The sequence below is a fragment of the Lissotriton helveticus genome, chromosome 9, assembly GCF_964261635.1.
Source record: "Lissotriton helveticus chromosome 9, aLisHel1.1, whole genome shotgun sequence".
In the NCBI taxonomy this organism is placed as follows: domain Eukaryota; kingdom Metazoa; phylum Chordata; class Amphibia; order Caudata; family Salamandridae; genus Lissotriton; species Lissotriton helveticus.
The window spans coordinates 561,000,643-561,019,132 of record NC_136070.1 but is presented as its reverse complement, the minus strand read 5'-3'; the positions used below and the strand labels follow the sequence as shown (position 1 = coordinate 561,019,132).

General features: G+C 44.6%; 1 protein-coding gene across 1 annotated transcript in view; it reads right to left on the bottom strand.

Moving 5' to 3' along the window:
• LTBP3 (latent transforming growth factor beta binding protein 3) overlaps positions 1-16,399 on the bottom strand; it is an 872,522-nt gene extending 856,123 nt beyond the window's left edge. Inside the window, exon 1 of the mRNA XM_078660467.1 lies at positions 16,291-16,399. The gene's annotated coding sequence lies outside the window, so the exon portion shown is untranslated. The remainder of the gene's footprint in view (positions 1-16,290) is intronic.
• Positions 16,400-18,490: the final 2,091 nt, after the last annotated feature.

The following is an 18,490-nucleotide window of genomic DNA, read 5'->3' as shown; positions in this document are numbered from 1 at the left end:
TCAAGTGACGAGGTGGAGAGTGGGACGAATGAGAAGTTACAGAGGAATAAGGGGGCCGAGATGTGTGTTAGGAAACCTGCACGAACAGTATGACGGGCAGGTGGGATATATGGCCAGTAAAGGTAATTAACAAAGCAGAGGAAGTGAGCAAAAAGCAAAAGACGCAGGAGGACGAGCAATGAAGAGGGAGGAAATCATAGAAGAAAAAAGAAACACCAATAAATAAAGAAAGAATGAAAGAAATGAACGAAAGTCAGAATATCGGAAGTAGGATGGTGAGATAAAGAGAATAAAAAGAAAGGAGGGAACGATAATAACAAGAAAAAAAGGGAAACAAGAAAAGAGAAATCAAGAATTATAGAAGGAAGGAAAGGGTGCAAACTATATTAAGAAGTGAAATAAATAGAGAAAAGTAAAGGAAAAAGAAAAACGTACAGAACGAACACAAAATAAAAATTCAAAGAATGAAGGAGAGAAAAAGAAAGGAAATAAAAGACAAAATGAGTAAGGAACAAAATAGAACAGGAGAAAGAAAGAGAACATGAAAGAAGGAAGAAGATAAGTAGAAAAGGGATCTTCAGAGAAAACGGCATAGGGGCAAACAGTTAGGGGAAGATTGTGGATAAGTGAACAAAAGAGAAAAAAATAAGGGTAAAAGCAAAAAAAGGCAGATGACTGCAGCACAAAAGCAGAGAACAAAGCAAGACAGTTAGGGGAAAATAGAACCAAGTACCATCGAAAAATTGAAGAAATGAAACAAAATTGAGGGGAATAGAAAAAAAGCATATATAAAAATAATCATAGAACGAGAAAGATAATTAACAAAGTTGAAAGAAGCAAAAAAGGAAAGAAAAATAAAGGTGAAGGGGGTGTGTGACCGAAGGAAAAAAGTAGAAAGTTAAATAGGAGCAAGAAAGAAAAGTAGGGTGTAACAAAATAAGGAAGTGTAAGTGAACTGTACAAGAAATCCATAAGAATAGGAAAACATATGAACGAAAGACAAGACAACCAAGGAACGTTAAAGATAATAACCAAATAGTGGAATAGAGACAGAAACAAGAAAAAAAGCGAGGAAGAAAAGGTGAAATAGACATGAGCAGGGTAGAAAAATACAGAAAAGTTAAATATTGAACAAAAACAAGAAAAATAATGGAAGAGATCATACAAAACAAAGAAAAAGGAAAGCTACGATAAGAGAAAGGGAATGGTCAACAGCGAAGACAGCTTTGTAAAGAAAGAATGGGCGACAGGTAGATGAAAGAGGAGAAAGAAGAAAAAGGAACAAACGGATGTAAAGAAAGATATAAAGAGAAAGGAAGAACAAGGTAAATGAAGCATAAAAAGAAAGCAATATAAAACGTTTAGACATAAGTAGTGGTAAATCTAAAGAAAAGAAAGAAAAATGGATGAAATAAAACAGAACAAATTAAGATAAATTTAAAAAGAAAGAGGACATGGAGGGCATACAGATTAAGGAACAAAAGCAATAGCCAGAGAAAAGGGTAAGAAGCAGATTAAATAGTAGATAGTTTAAGAAGATGGAAAGAGAAAGAAAGCAAAATAAAAGATGGTGCTGAAGGACGTGAGAAAGAAGAAAGAGAGTGACGTAATGGAAAGAGACGTGTCAAGCAAGAAGATCCATAGTGAGATAGCAGAAGTAGATCTCCATACTAAAATACGGAGAGGGGACAGAACAAGAAAGAAAATACAAAGGAAAGAAATAGACCAAGAATGCACATGAAAAGAGTAAGATAAAATTGAAAGGATAGAAAAAAAGGACGAGAAAAGACCAGAAAAGAACACAAATATCTGAGAAAGAAAAAAGTAAGTGGTAAACATAAAAGGAACCGAATGGGGAAAGGAAATTGTAAAAAGAATAGAAAAACATGATGAAACTTCCCTTCACAACCCTGGTTCGTCCCTCACTGTGACGGTGTATTATCTCTCCTGATAGGAACATTCCATATAATTTAAATGTTCCATTGACGCTTGGAAAATTGTGAATTGAGCCTTAAAGATGAACAATTCCCTGCAGCACCCAGAAGTGACGAGACGTTGGACAGTCTTATAATCAGTGCACTGCATCCTCCCCTCACGCTACCCCATCCCCCACGTCATCAGCCTCTTCGAAGGGTGGTGGGCTGGGAGGGGGCTCTTACGTATTAAGTAAAGTTGGAAAGTGTGTACAGAAGAAGCCACGAGCCACGCGTTCAGACTGACCCCCTCCACCTCTATTAGCATAAAGCTGCACAGAATAACCCCTCCCTCCCCCACAGGGACACAAAGGACTCAAACGGCAGCCTTTAAGCTTTTCACTGCTAGCGACACCCCAATACTCCCTCCTCCTCCCTAGCCCAATCTCAGACTCCAGACATCGTCCATGAATAGAATATCATAGAGCGGCCCATTCTCTGTTAGGAGGGGGGAAAGGGTCAGAGATGGCAACAGACCCCTGCAGAAAATCTAATAATCGCAGGCCCTGCTACACTGGACGATTTTAATTGTTGCATAACAGCAGCAGTATCTTTCACTACCGCCTGACTGCGAGTGAATGTTACTGCACATTTGCTAAAAATCAAGCAAAGGCTGGACCATCTCAGCCACGAATGTGAATGCAAAGGTTGTTTGGACCCATTCGCAATAATGTTTATGTTCAGGTGCAGCAAGGCAAAATAGCCTTATTGAGTCATTAAGTACTGACTGCAGCCCATTGAGGGTAGAATGTTATAAATTAAAAGGGAGAAACAGAAAGACAAGTGTTGGAATGTTGGAGCAGAAGGCTTTTACCAGCCATTGTGACCCAGAATAAGTGGTGACATTGCTAAACCAAGAGCAAAAGTAGGGTTGAGGCATTTCTCGAAATATGCCATAAACGTCAAAAGGGTATCCAGCAGCAGAGGCATTTCCAAGATTATACCATGAGATCTCACCAGGACCTGGTGGGTATTTTGGTCTGTCTCACACAATATCATAAGATCTCAGTAACATATGTGGATGCCTATCTCAGGATCAGTGGTAGCTCCTCCGCTATGGTGGAGGAGCGTCGCCTCATTGCTTTCAAGAAGTGCAAGCAGCAGAAACATAAAATGATAACTTCCAGTTATCATTTTAGGTTTGTGCTGCTCTGCGGGTAGGCGGGGCTGCTCTGCTCTTGGAACAGGACAGGGGCGGAGTGATTTGCCCACTCCTAAGTGTGCAATGACTGTTTGATCGGCCCTCTCGGGCTGCCCAAACCAGTCATGCACACTTTTTCCGTTCTCCATTGCCTGCGTGGAGAACATGTCCAGGTCCCCATTCCCTGCTTTAGCATTGAACCAAGGTTCTCAAAACTGATTGGTCAGGGGAGCCTGGGTGCCTATCAATCACAACACTACTTTGCAGCGTTGTGTTTGGTCATTAAGGCCTGGCTGTTCTTCCTGTTCCTGGAGGAGAGAAGGAGCAGAGGCACGGGACCCGGGGACAAGGTAAGTTATTTTAATGTTTTAAAAAAATGTATTATGTTACTCCTCCCGCAATCGTGATCCCCTTCCCCCCTGTGCAATTCCCCTGTGAAACCCTGCTCCCCCCACTCGTGAGTCATGCTGGCCGCCACTGCTTAGGATGCTGTTAGATTTATTCAGGCCCGGGCTGGGAGCAGCAACCAGCCCTGGCAGATTGCTGCTTGGCCGGGAGATGGATGCCAGTGAGAAGCACCGCTCCTGCTTTTGTTAGAGGGTGCCGATATTGCAGCACTGTTGCAAAACCAGCCCACACCCCTATGGCCCACCTTGGAAACGCCTGGTGCTCGCTACGGCCAGTCTGGCCCTGGATCTATTAACTGAGCATGTGTGTGACTGGATTTGTTAGAGAGTAAGTTGACAGATCGTTACACCAGGGTATGTGGGTGCTCTGGTGTGCCACGAATATGTTCAGTGATCCCACCAGCATATCTATTGAAAGAACTACAGCAATACCAACATCATCATCAATAAAATAACAACTACCTGCAGCTAGACTATGGACAACATGCAATTAATCGGCTTACCAACTCTAATGACGTGACCCTGGATCTATTAACTGAGCATGTGTGTGACTGGATTTGTTAGAGAGTAAGTTGACAGGGACGCTTTGCTGTTGTAAGGGGACGCTTTGCTGTTGTAAATTATTTGTCTGGGACTGACCTGCCTGCAAGCCAGCCTTCTGCTCGCGGAACCCGCTCCGCGGGTCCCGCATCGTTGTGAGTCATCTGCAGCCGCCTGAAGGTTTGGAGGATCAGCTGTGGGAAGTGTTTGACGGGGCTGCGAGCGAGTGCGTGCGCTCACCGAGGGACTTCAATTCCCAGGAGCGCCCGCCAGCCCGGAGCAGCCCGGAGCAGCAACACCTGGGCCGCTCTCCCCGACCCCTCCCACCCTTCCACCGAGCATTTTTAACCAGCACTCCCTGGTATAGAGAGTGGGACGCTTTGCTGTTGTAAATTATTTGTCTGGGACTGACCTGCCTGCAAGCCAGCCTTCTGCTCGCGGAACCCGCTCCGCGGGTCCCGCATCGTTGTGAGTCATCTGCAGCCGCCTGAAGGTTTGGAGGATCAGCTGTGGGAAGTGTTTGACGGGGCTGCGAGCGAGTGCGTGCGCTCACCGAGGGACTTCAATTCCCAGGAGCGCCCGCCAGCCCGGAGCAGCAACACCTGGGCCGCTCTCCCCGACCCCTCCCACCCCTTCCACCTCTTGTGTGCAAGTCCTATAATAGACACTAGTACTCCCGCAGTGCGGGAGAGCGTGCGGGAGAAGCCCGGGACAAGGGCGGGACCGTCTGTGGCCGTCCGGGGCCGCTGGAGGCCGGGCTGGGCCACGGGATTGTCATTTGTATTGAAAAGTGTATGTCATTTTAAATATTTATTCGTATAGTTGCCCACTGCCTTGCCGCTGCTAGCTCTGTTCCTAAGTATCAAAAAGGGGTAGTTATTGTATTTCTCCTCTACTCCCGCTTATACCATTGTTTGATATGAGTCACTCAGCCCCTCCTGGCGTGGGTAGTTTTCCACTTGGCCCTCTTGACAAATTTTTTAAAAAAACACCTAAGGATGTGGATAGGGATCTTCTCCTTGCCGAAAGAAGGGCGGTACGACGACGCTCAATTGAGCAATTGAAGAGAAGTCAATTGCCCTTTCCATCAGACTCAGATCTTACTCAGGCCACGGATGTCCGAGGGCTGAGCTCGATTGAGGATGATGGTATAGATATTAATCAAACCCCTAACATATTTAGGTTTCCTACTATTTTGCCGCCATGTGATACGGCAACTTGTGGTGATCAGCTAGCCTGTTTTCCCATTGATCACTCGAGTTTTGTGGATGTAAATATTCTAGATAGCCAACCTAGGGATCAGAGGTCCTGTTCCACGCTCCCTAACCCACCACCGGCCTGTATTGAATCCAGTATGAACTTATCACTGAAGGGTGTGGGCGATGTTGCTACTGGGCCTGATGATGATAAGAGGGTGGTATGTTCTCCTCCGAGGAAAAGAAGGAGAAAGGGTGGGGTGAAAAGGAAAGGCCAAAATCGCCGAACTGTAATAACCCCCCCTCCAACAGTTATCCCAGAACAACTAATCCCTCATCATACTGAGTTACTGACACCAGAAGTACAAACCTTGTCTATTCCGGACCTAGCTCTTGAAGGTCTCAGTGAGGCGTCTCGTGTCTTCATAGAGAAGCTCATTAAGTCCTACATGTTACCCTTGTTAGAGCGGGTCAGGGTTGTGAGCGAAAAATTGGATTGTCTATTGGTGTCCCCTGAGCTAATACAGCCTTCTACCTCTGTTAAGGGCAAGGGGGCTTCCATCAACTCCCATACTGTTAAACCCGTGACAGGTATTACTAATACTAACCCCAGCAAACCCCCAAACAGTGCAACTAATGCAGCCACTATTCCAACTAAAGTGTCGGCTGCGGTTGTTAAACCGCCAAGACTAGCCAGCTCGGCCAAAGTGAACCCCAGGGCAGTTGTTAGTAAACCCCCGCCACAGGGAACTGTGAAACAGACTAAGATAGGGGAGGGCACCCTGGCTCCCACTATTGGTAAACCCCATAAACCCCCATTTAAGAGGCACAATGTGGATTTGCCGCCGGACTCTATAAACTTTGTTATCGTAATGACGGGGGTGCCTCCTGTCTCGGAAGGGGATCGGGAAAACATGGATAGCTTGAAAAATAAAGTCATCTTCTGGCTAAAAACTAATAGACCCCTTCCAGCACATCTTAATGGGGACATAGTCTCTGTCAGAAGATGTCAATGGGTGGGGGTTCGTCCAAAGGACATAGAGGGTGATATTGTTATTATCAACTTTAGGGACAATAGAGTAGTATCCTACATCTCTGATTGGTTTGTAGGGAAACATGAGGGAGGGGTTTCTACCAAGAATCTTAGTTACTTTTATCCTGAGACCCTGATTAATCCAACTGATCGTCCCCATGTTTCAAATACCAAAAGCCTCCTCAAATGGTCCAATTTTACATCCAGTTATCATGGACCACAAATTAACCCAGAGGAACGGTATCGCTCCTACACTCAATCTACCTACAACTGTCCCCCTCAAACACCGGGTTGGGCTAAAATTAAATTTCAACCCCCCGGCCCATCAGTGTTAACAAATAACTTTGTCACTAATAATCCTCTGTACCCCTCAGTTCCATTCAATCACATGTTTCCGCAGGTCCAACAACCATTTAACTACTACCCAGTTTATCCCAATCCAACTAGTTTTAACCCTAAAGATCATTGGAATATACCGCTGAGGAACCTTTATGATCCCCTATCAGGGTTAGCATCTAATGATTGACCAGTATTGTTGACTGGGGACGATGTAATTCACCAGGTTTACGTGGGAGGGGGGGCGGCTCCCCTTAACCCTTCTAATATCTCTGGAAGTTCTGTTGCCCATCCATGTAACCTTACGAAGGGGAGTTTGAGTAACCAATTGGAGATGGGCACATTGGATTTGTCATCGACCCCTTTGTCACCAACGAATGCTATCATAGTTGGTGTAAATCAACCCCCATGTCTTCAAGTTGGGTCTGCTGGGTTGATGATGTTGGGTACTAGTCTTATTGCACCTGGGCACGAAGAAACCTCGCTACTGTCTAATGTTACTAGCGTGTCTGAAAATACAAACCGATGTGAACAAATGTATAACAAGGGAACTGTTATGGGATGTTGGAATATTGCAGGGTTAGAACCTCGTACATGTATTCCTGATTGGGTTAAGTTTATCTCGCTAGGAGATATTTGGTGTTTTCAGGAAACCTGGGCAATTTCTCCAGTGTATCTCCCAGTTTTTTTTAAATTTCTATAAACCTGCGACTAAAGGCCTAAGAGGTCGGGCTATGGGTGGCCTAACAACTTGGATTCGTCAAGCTGTAGGTGTAACTGTCAATGAAATTTTTATTGATTGTGTAGACTTATTGATAGTTAGCATCCGAACAGCCCGTGGGTTGGATATACTGTTGATCAATGTTTATGCGAGGGGTATGACGGGTGGCAGGGTCGTAGACACCCTTGCTTGCTTGGATGAGTTTTTAAGTTCTAATGTAAACTCTGGTCATGTAGTGCTTATGGGTGACCTTAATACCTGTTTTGAACCATTGAGTTATGACGATGGTCTGCTAACTAATGCAGAGGACGAGATCTGGGGAATCCCACAACTGGAATTACCCCCGATTACCAAATGGTCCCAAGCCGCGGTATATATTAAAGGTCTATGTCTGAATTGGGGGCTTCGTGCACTCAATGGTCGGACTAGTTCGGATAGGATGGGTAACTATACATTTTTTAATGGTAGACATAATAGTCGTATTGACTACATTTTAGTTGACATATCAATGTGGCCGGTGGTTCTGGATATGTCTGTAAAACAGCGCCAAGAAAGTGACCATGATCCCTTGGTGGCAGAGCTAAAGGACAATAGTTTCCTCGGGCTGAATGTACGACACCCCAACCCTGTTCAGGAGGCGGTTGTACTCTCAAATGATATGAGGAGGGTACGATGGCCAAAGGTTTCAGTTGACGTGGAAGCACGTGCAAAGATTAGAGCTCTGGTTTCAAACTCCCTGGCAGAAACTGCAAACTGTGGTGTACAGAATTTGGATATTGCAGTTATTCATGCCAGCTTATTTTTGTCCCTAAAATCCTTTTTTGTCAAATATGTTGCAAATAAAGGGAGAGGGAAGGGTAAGAAACCACTAAATTGGTTTAATGAAGCCTGTAAGAAGTCTCACGCAGATTTGTTCAAGGCTCTAAAATCAAAGAACCCTACCCGAATTAAAGTAAGCAGGAAAGCTTTCAATGAAGCTAAACGCCGTGCCAAAGCTGACTGGGACAACGAGCGTTGGACTTTGCTAACTGAGGCCTGCGGGAGTAGGAATCTCCAGCAGTTCTGGCATCTTCTCAGGTGGGGTAACTCACAGGACAATCGCCCAAGTCCAGCTTCTGTTGAACCACAAAAATGGGTGTCCCATTTTGTGGAACAATTTAGATGTTGTAACACAGCGTATGTTTCCATTAGATGGCCTCTATCCTTTGACACTCTTGTGTTTACGGCCAAGGAAGTTGAAGCAGTTTTGAGAGCTATCCCTAGGGGCAAAGCGCCTGGTCCTGACGGTATCCCTGCGGATATTTTTTTGGAGGACCATGACCTTTGGGTTCCATATCTGGTGCGTTTGGTTAATGCATTGGCAGCGGACGCCAGAGTACCCGATTCCTGGGCTGGTGCCGAAATATTGCCGATCTTCAAGAAAGGCGATCGGTCGGTTCCATCCAACTATCGGCCGATCAGCTTAATAGACGCGGTTCAGAAGATTATTACCCGTCTTCTGCTCACTAGGATCCAGGCATGGATAGAGGAGTATGACATCCTCACTCCTCTTCAAGCAGGGTTTCGTTCCCATGTGAGCACCTTGGATCAGGCATTCCGTTTTATGCTTCTGCATTGGAAGACTGTTACCTTGGGAAAAGGCAACCTGTACGCGGCCTTCGTGGATCTTAGGTCAGCATTTGACCTGGTCCCGAGGGCAGGTTTATGGAACTCCTTATTGGATATGGGTATGCCCCCTATATTGGTTCGCCTTATAGTGAACCTCCATGCCCAGACCTTTGCTTATGTACGCTGGGGAAAACCGGGAGAGGTGACGGAAAATTTCCCAGTTGATAAGGGAGTCAGGCAGGGCTGTGTTATGGCCCCTACCTTGTTTTCCCTATATATCAATGGGGTTACCAAATACTTTGATAACTTCTCCACGGATGCTCCGAGCCTGGCGGGCCTGCGAATGCCCCTGCTCATGTTCGCCGACGACACTCTCTTGCTTTCTCGTACCAGACAAGGTCTGCAAAAGGCTTTGACAAGGTTCGAGAGTTTTTGCAGCGAACATGAGCTGGAGGTGAACGTGTCCAAAACCAAATTTATGGTTTTGAGGGGACACAAGCAGATAAACGCCAGGGTCTCCATGGGGGATATCCCCCTTGAACAAACTAAGCATTTTACTTACCTCGGAGTTACCTTCAGCGACACGTTGAGTTGGTCCCATCAGATTGAACTCATGGCTTTGAAACATCAACAGCTGGGTGGGGCACTGATTAAGGAGCATAAAGGGTCATTTACGAGGCCAATGTCCCCGCTTATAAAGATCTATGGTGGGAAGGTACTATCAGCGGTGCTCTACGGTGCGGAATTATGGGGTGGCAGCAATCTGAACCCTTTAACACATGCCCAAAATAAATTTTTAAGGTTATGTATAGGTTTGCCACAGTCGACCCCTTTAACCCCTCTCCTTTATGATCTCGGGTGCCATTCGGTGGTGGACCAAGCAAGACTACGTCCATTATCCTTTTGGCGTCGTATGTGGACAACACCGGAACTCCATTATTATGCTGCAGCATGTTTCGAGGTCAAAAATAGTCCTGGTGCCATGAACATCGGCTGGTTCAGAGACCTTAAGGCTATCTTATTAGCCTTGGGTCTTGGCTCTTTGTGGTCATCGCCCGAGTCAGCCACTTTTCCCTCTAAAAGGGCTCTTAAAAAATGTTACTGGGATTGGGTGACTCTTAATATGTACCTGAAGTCGAGCACTAGCAGCCTTACTGGTCGGTTTATTGTGCATAAGGATGCGCCCAAGCTTGAAGGGTATTGGGACACCATAACCAAACCCCTGGACCGCAAATTATTTTTTCAATTTAGATGCGGTTCGCTCCCCATCGGGGAGTTTACTAAAAAGTGGGGAACAGAAAGGACGGGGTTCTGTCCCAAGTGTCATGGTATTGGGGAGAGCCTGAATCACTTTTTGTATGTATGCCCGCTATATTCTGCCCCCAGAGCGAAATGGCTCGGACCGGTCTGTAGAAATCTAGGTACCCGAATGGCTGTGGAAGCCACTAGATTGTTAAGAACTAATCTAGATTCCCTTATTGTTGTCGGAGTTGCTAAATTTCTAGGCTGGGCCTGGGTGCTTAGATGTAGGTATAATAAAAGTACTCAAATGGTGACAGCGTAGCTTTTGTCATTCACTTGTCCTTTGGTTGCACTAGAGCTTTCATGTAAAACCTAGCATATCTGTTTAAGAAATTGATTAATTTTAAATGATTTATATATCTGTTTTAAATTGATTTATGGCTGTATTTAAGTCCCACTATAAAGTTGCTTATTTATCTGTTCAAGAAGCTGATTAGTTATAAATGATTTAATACTTGTTTAATTTCACATGTATGTTATTTTGTATTTTATGTCTTTTATGATGAACTAATCGAAATAAAGACTTCTTGAAATTGAATTGAATTGAAATTGAAGTTGACAGATCGTTACACCAGGGTATGTGGGTGCTCTGGTGTGCCACGAATATGTTCAGTGTTCCCACCAGCATATCCATTATTGAAAGAACTACAGCAATACCAACATCATCATCAATAAAATAACAACTACCTGCAGCTAGACTATGGACAACATGCAATTAATCGGCTTACCAACTCTAATGACGTGCCTTAATATACAATAAGCAAAACACAACTAGGAACAGAAACTGACTGTGGGTCTCACAGAGTTGTGTACTACCCATGCAGAAAATGCTTCAATGCCTCGCCGTGGTAGTAAGTGCTTTTAAGGTTGAATACATTTTTATTGATATTTTAACACAAAAGACAACAGCGAAAAACTATCAATGGCAACTCGTCCTCTGCCCCTCCCTGTGGAAACTCCCTCCCACTACAACAAAACTCCCCCCTTACCCTGGTGTTACTAGACATTGGCCATGCTTTGTCTCAAGTAGCCCCCCCCCCTTTTATGTTTCAATAAGTCCAACCATACGTCCCTATTGTTTGCCTGTTTTATAATATTAATCGATTTTTGAATGCTTCAAATTCTTTATCACTTTTGTTCTCTTCGGGCAGTTAAGCTCATTATAGTCCGCCTGAAAGTAGTGCAATAGGGGCCCCCATTGTTTAGTAATATCTTTCGTTTTCCCCTAGCTCCCTTAAATAGCATTTCCATCCCCAGAAGCCACCACAGCCTCTCGATCCATTGTGCCTCCGTGGGTGATGCAATCTGTCCCCATAGGGCCAGCACAGTCTGTTTGGCCACCAGCAGGAGGAGGGAGATGATGCCTTCTTTTCTACATCCCAAGAGGTAGTTCTCGTCGTGTGGGTTGCACAATAAAATAAGTTCCGGGCAGCAGGTCAGTTTCGATACTGTAGTCTAGTGTATCGCTATCAAAATCCCTGCAGAGAAAGTCTGAATCTTTCGACAGGTCCAGAGGATGTGTGTCAGCGATACGTCCCCACTGCACTCCCCCCAGCGTGCAGGGCTTTTCTACCCATTCATACGGGCAAAGCACAGTGGAGTGTATTGCCACCTACATAAGATTTTGAGTGTTCGCACTCTACCGGCTGAATGAGAGGTAAAGTTAGTCACTCGCTGGAGTATCTCTTGACAGAGGTCTGAATCTGAGATAATGTGGAGTTCTTTCTCCCAGGCCCTCTGAAACGTGAGTTTATCTGCTCCCTGTCATTCGTTAAGCATATGGTATATTTTGGATATTGCACGTAAGTCCTTGGGGGCCATGAGAAGTTATTACTTAAATGGTGTCAGTGACCTGGCTGCCCTTAATTTGATAGTATGCTATTTAAATCCGCATACAATAAGACAGTGCCTGGACCTGCCCCGGAATATCTGAGATCTCTCTACGATATGTGGGAGACTACAAATATTCCAGACTATGGGCCTGATTAGCATAGCAGTCCGACCACTACATAATGATGTGGTCAAAATGACAAACAGACACTCCGACAAGTTCAAGGAGCAGTAGCGGTCGGCAGTAGTAGTTACTGCAGGGCGGTGACGTGGGCAGGGGGAGGGGCAGGGTGGGGGTAATGTATGGATTACGGAGTTTTACAGGTAAGTAAACATTTAAATAAATAAAACGAATTTCGTTGCGTGCACTGCATCACCAAATGTGATGGAAATTCTAGCGTAGGGGTTTAATTACTATTCCAACTCCAGTGAGTGTAACAGTAGGGTAAGCGTTGGATAGCAAGCCTGGCTGAAGACGGCTGTAATGCCAGAAACCGGTCCTAGGAAGCTTGAATCCAGTGCAGGGAAGGCATGGCTTGGCAGTTCAGGCTGGACTGTTCCCATGAGGCACAGGGTCAGACTGATTTGCATATGACCATGTCTGAACTGGGGTGGCAGAGTGGGCTAAAGAACGGTGATGGATCAAACCCAGATCTGTTGACTGGGTGTGAGTGTTTGATCGGTTCAGATGCTCCGACCATCACCACACCCTTTTGTACCGCTTTGTTCGCCATAAGTTTGGCAGGGTATGCTCAGACGTGATTCCCTTGCTCACTTTGCCACTGGATTCAAGCAAACCTGGCTGAAGACGGCTGTAATGCCAGAAACCGGTCCTAGGAAGCTTGAATCCGGTCCAGGGAAGGCATGGCTTGGCAGTTCGAGCTGGACTGTTCCCATGAGGCACAGGGTCAGACTGATTTGTATATGGCCATGTCTGAACTGGGGTGGCAGAGTGGGCTAAAAAACGGTGATGGATTAAACCCAGAACTGTCGACTGGGTGTGAGTGTTTGATTTGTTCAGATGCTCCGTCCATCACCACCCCCTTTTACACCGCTGTATTTCACTGCCTACATGTGGGACAGAGGGACACATTTTCCTCAATTGCATTAATGCTTATGGTACTAATGCTAAGCCACTGGTGACCAGACCCTACAATCAGTATGAAAAAGGAGGAGCAACCACTGGAGTGAAAGGATAAGAACCCAGTAGCACCAAGAGGAGATGCCTGCATCCTGCACTGCATCTTGGAGGAGTGTGTGTGATGTCACAGGTGGGCTCTATGCTGTTTATGAACAAAGAATATTCTGTTTTGGAGGTCAGTTGGGTTCCTGAAGACCTGATAACAATAGAAAGGGGCTCAAACCGAAGAAATTGGCAAGCATCAAATGCAACTGTGCCCTTTTGCCAGTCCTTTAAATGGGCAGATATTTTCCGTCACTGAGTATCTGCACTTCTTTAATTTAAAAGAGAGAGCACTTCTTTAATTTAAAAGAGAGTGCCTGCACTTCTCAGGATTGCTGCTGTACATTAAAAGGGAGAATGCCGACACTTCTCAGGAGCAAACAGGTACTTTGATTAGTGAATACATGCACTTCTATATTTCCATTTCAAGCACTGCAATTGTGAAAATAATAGAATGCAGCCGATCTCCAGTAAGGCAACATCTTTTAGTGACAGTGCTATCCTACAAAACATATTATCCACTGCAGTTTTGGCTATTTAGGACTCAGGCTGCTGTGTGGTATGCAGAAAGTGAGAATCCTTTATTTATTTTACCTTATTATCATTAGTCTGCAGATAGCATGGCCTGAGAATGAGCAATGCTCAGTCAGATTTATGAGCAGGGCTGGAGATCAGAGGTGAAGAACTGAAGCACTGAGGTATTTAAGTTTAAATAAAAGTCCTTATCAACTCAATATCGGAGTATGAGAACAAAATTACGTTTCTGAATGCAGTTAAATGGGAGAAAATGTACATTAATAGTTACCTTGATGATTAAGTAAACTCTTCCTTTTCATTTTCTCCCATTTAAAAGTGTCGCATTTACAAACAGCAAGCACCAGTAGACACTATGCCATATTTATAATTGAAAAATAGTCTTTTTTTTTAAAAAGGGAGAAATGTAAAGTGAAGAAAAATAATATTTAGGGAATATTAAGTCTTAATGTTTTTCTCCGCTTTCAATTAAGTCAATTATGCCTTAATTGCTGTATTTCTCTGTTCTAAATATGGCAGATTGTCTACAGGCCACTGGGAGCAAGATGCCTGGTGTTAGTAAATGTAACACTTGGAAATAGGAGAAAATGTAAATGATGCGTTTTATGGAGTCCAAATAAACATAAAGATAACTCTTCGGTTGAATTTTCTCCCATTTCAAAGTGCCGCTTTTACACAAAACAAGCATCTTGCTCCCAGTGGTTGGTATACATGGTGCCATATTTAGAACTGAAAAATACAGCCATTATTTTAAGTGGGAGAAATTTAGAGTGCAGAAAACTTTCCATATTTTAAACATTTTGCGGAATATTTTTCAGCAATTTAATTTTTTTTAGTATATTTGCGTTATGCATGTAACAGTGCCACATATGGTGAAAGGTATGTCCTGTGCCACAAGTACATATGACACAGGCTCTCAGTTACCCATACAAATCCATGTAATTCATACGCAAACGTTCATATATCCCGAAAGACCATGCTTGCACTGACACACATGGCATTAGGCCCGGACGGGCAGTACTGGGCACCAGGCATTTCCCTGGGAGGCTGGAAGGGTAGGTGCCCGTTTTTGTTAAGGGGGGGGGGGGGGGTTCCTTACTGAGGGCCGATTTGTAGCAGTGCTACTATATTGGCCCACAGTAACAAAATCAACTGGCCAGCACGTCCAATAGTTCTGTACACTTCAATTTAGTTTCCAGCCTCCAGAGGAAGCACTTAACCTGTGCATTCTATTGCTGCTGTTTTAAAAGTGTTATAAAATGTAACAGTACCTCTAGCCTAGGTGGTGATACTAAATAATATTACTCCTTCAAAACATCAGCAGACAGTGGTGTGTTGGCTCACGGAGACGTCAATCTGACCTACTGCGAAAAAGTGCTACCAATGACCGCCCTGGTGAAATTGCATTGGCCTGCCCCTGCGCTCCCCTTCCTTTCAACTTAAAAGTCCTTCCCTCACCTCTTCACTATGCCACACAAGCCTGGCCTCTAGTCCTCCACGGGCCTTGTTTTGCTGTACAAAAAGCCAATCCTAGGCCAGCAGCTGGCCTGAGACGACTCCTCCAGCAATCACTACAGCACCCGAGTGGCAGCTACCCTCGGTATGTGCCACCGTGCCTGGGTGCATGTTACACAACCAATAGCCAATACTGTGTACTTTATGCAGTGAAAGCCTCACTGTTATGAAATACTCCCACGTCGAGCTACTTGGTACCGCAAATTGATTAAAGAAAATTATACTCGGCCCACCGAGGCCAGGGAGGCAACAGAGGGCAGGCAACCCATGCCATAGCTGTGGTGAAGGTGCTGCAGCTGTGGGCTGTCCATGGCTGGATGTTGGCAATCGCCCACCTGCTCCTCCCTCAGAATAGGTGCTCTTGCTCTATCCATTTATTTGTGCATAGGAGGCTGCGCACCCCTGCCCAGGCTGGTCCTGCCGGCCACACATATAGGGTGCACATATGACAGATGACTTGCCTTTTAGCTAACTAACAGCATTGTCGTCATGGTGCGGGGGTGGTGGGGTTTGAGGCGCGCACACACACACACACGCACGCACACACACACACACACACACACATATATATATTCTATCTATCTATCTATCTATATATATATATATATATATATATATTTATATTTATATATATATATATATATATATATATATATATATATATATATATATATATATATATATATATATATATATATATATATATACATGAGCAAATGTATGTAAAAAAAATGCTTCAAACATATTTAAGGACTGACTAGTCCTTCCCCAAATGCACGTCAAAGCAAACGGCGGCTGAGTAGCCATCTTAAAAAACGAATATCGAGAACATAACACAAAATCATTTTCAAATATCAACTTCTGGCGCTTTTAGAGCCAATCACAATAAATAAATGAACGGTATTTTATTTTACGAGGTCGGTTTACTGCGAAATACCCTTCTCTACAAACTGGTCCCTGTATTGGCGTACCTCCGTGCCCTCTGACCGCAGCAGGCCTGGGCGTCAGAGGGCCAGCTCCGAGTTCCATTGAAGTGTCCTATGACGGCGGTTGGCAGCTGCTTTTCAAACGGTTCTGTCAGGGAATCTGCGCATCGGAAGACCAGCGTCTGACGCAGTTTGTTGTCAGGCGCGCGGGGCCCCGCTCTCATCGCGTGCATTCGCTCTAATTTGTCAGCTGGCTCACGGACATGAGCACGAGCTGCGTCACGACGAAAGCCTGTTCTTAATGTGCGCAGGTGGCGGGCATCTGGCAAGACTTACTTATCATCATCAGACTTTGACGTTGATCAAGCGACGGATAGACAGAAAAGGCACCACAGAAGGAAGTGAGAGTGAATCAGTGACAAAGAGAGAAAGCAGGGATAAAAGGCATGAAGTGAAGAGATGTGAAAGAAAAAGCCTTGAGATAGTATCTCAACTTGGCAACCTTGGTTTTTCCCCAGCCCCAGTATTCGAAGAGTGCTGGTAGAGGGCCCTTGACAAACATTTTGGCCCTCAACGCTTATTTATTGCTGTATCTGTTACCATTATGTGTTGGATGGCACAATACCTGTGTGTGAGTATGCATGGAACTTGATTAATTGTGCAGTGGAAAGCTCTGTTTTTTAGACTTCAGCATCCACATCTTGACAATAACCAGGGCCACTGGAATTGTGGGGTTGCAGCGCTTTTCGCATAATTATAGATTTGCCGGATTTACCACATAATCCACCATCTGCTGCATAATCTGCAGATTTTAACAAAGAAACAGTTTCTAGCTCAAATGGTTCAAATTACTAAAAAAGCAGCAGCAGGTGTTGCCCTTGCAGTGGAGAGGGCCCTTTTGCAAAGCTTAACTAGTCACCTTTCTGTGGCTTATTGCTATATTTGAGTGTTATACTGGCACTAACGAGGTGCAACCAATGTCTAGAGTCTAGACAGTATTAACGAGTGTACAAATAATGAAGTTATTCTAAAAAAAAGTACGGGATTACGGCACACAATTTTCTTTTTCTTGTCGCATTATTCCTGCCAACCTTTTGCTAAAGCCGAGAGGCAGACAGGCCAGAGTATGAGGGGGAGAAAAACAAGAAAGATTGATGAAACAGAATGGGAGGGTGACGTTGACGTGAAAGGTAAACAGAGGGGTTGCATTGGGATTAAGAGGGACGAGAGTGGTCACGAGGTAACAGGAATACCAGGAAAGGTAGAGGAGAGTCTGATTGGTACAGGTCAGGATGAGAGAGAGGGGTGGATGCGGGAGGTAAGTCGATACCTGGAGTGATGGAGGCGAGACAACAGAGGTAGAATGGCGACGGAAACTGGCACTGTCGAAAGATAGGCAAAGCACATTGGATGCTAGCAGAAACGCCAGGCGTAGCATGCACAAGTAGTTGTTATTGTTAGCTGGAAAGTGGAAACCTATGGCTCTAATTTTGAACTGTAAACTAAACCTAATTAATAGTAATACCCTGCTTCTTCAATTTTGTACTTTCGGATAATACCTCTTGTTTTAGGTCGTTGTCAGAAACAATGATGAAAAAAACCAGCGGGAACAACAAGGATACACCCGTCTCATTCCAGTGATTCCCCTTGTTCCCGACCATTTTTTGGCATGGGACCATTTGCTGGTGTCGGTGATGAAATTACTTGGAAGAAATGTTTGTGTATAGTAATTCAAAACAAATGCCACAGCCAGACTACCACTCCGTGCATCTCCTTAACAATTAACAGTGTGTGCATCCTGTCACCTGGCTAGACGCAAAGGGGCAAATGTACCATTTTTTCTCACAATTCGGCGTTGCTTTGCACGAACGGGTGCAAACAGGACTTAGTGGATATGGTCTCAATGGAAATGGCATTGCTGATATCATGCCCAGCACGAGTTTTCTTTCTGCAGTATCATAAATTAGGGTCGGGGAGTCTGGGTTCTTCCATATATATCCCTACAGGTCCAATAACATATCTACACATGTTTCGGGCAGTGCTTAAAATGGAAAAATCGAAGTGCAGGTACTCTGTACCAGAGTACCTGCTTGTTTCTGAGAAGTGCCGGTACTCTCCAAATAATAATTTTACAACACTCTTGAGAAGTGCCAATACTCTCCCTCTCAAAATAAAAAGAGCTGGTACTTAGTATCGGACAGTACCGGCCCACTCAAAGCACTGGTTTTGGGCTTTACTCGCCTAT